We start from the raw sequence: 903 nt of genomic DNA, 5'->3' as shown, positions 1-903 counted from the left end.
CTCAGGTTACACCCGCGCGGCTGCGCTTTCCCGTCCGCCCCGGGCGGACCTGGAGGGGCCAGGGCCCTGAGCTTCCCCGCGACCTTCTTTTCCTCTTACAGGATCCTCTCACTGTAAATGTTTTTTTTAAAATATATTTTTATTGATTTCAGAGAGGAAGGAAGAGGAAGAGAGAGATAGAAACATCCATGATGAGAGAGAATCATGGATCGGCTGCCTCCTGCCACATCCCCCACTGGGGATCGAGCCCACAACCCGGGCATGTGCCCCGGAATCGAACCTGAGACCTTTCAGTTCGCAGGCCCACGCTCTATCCACTGAGCCAAACCGGCTAGGGCAAATGTTTGTGTGTGTTTTTATTCTCCACGTGTGCCCGTTTCAATCTGCACAGCACTGGTCTGATTTTCAACCACGCCACCTTAAGTCGCAGGCAGCTTGAGATGGGCGTTGGAGTTGTACCTGTGGGTCCACTCAGCGCTAGCGAACCCCGGATCGGGTCCGGGCACTGCCTCCTGGGCTCACCTTTGTACCTCGGACTCTTGTCTGTTTACAGGCCCGCCTTTCCCACTGGGCTGCCAGCGCTGCGACGGCCAGGCCACGCTTTACTTGTCTGTGTGTCCCTGGTGTCGGGCACTGTGTCTGGCTCTTCAGGGAGCTCAATTGACATTTGATGCGTGAGCACACTGAATTTAACATATGTGCACTTCCATCTGGCACAGAAGCGCTTCATCTGGCTTCTCTGATGCCTTCTCCTCCTGTTTGCCTCGGTCCCCTCCCTACCACAAATTTCTACCTATTCAAACCCCACTTTATATCTACTCTTTTCATTTACTATTGAAGTTTCTCCAGATGGAAACTATATGCCAATAGGCATTCAGGACCTAAAATGCCACCTCACCCAGT

This window comes from Myotis davidii, unplaced genomic scaffold (genome assembly GCF_000327345.1).
Source record: "Myotis davidii unplaced genomic scaffold, ASM32734v1 scaffold266, whole genome shotgun sequence".
Lineage (NCBI taxonomy): Eukaryota > Metazoa > Chordata > Mammalia > Chiroptera > Vespertilionidae > Myotis > Myotis davidii.
This window is presented reverse-complemented; position numbering follows the sequence as displayed.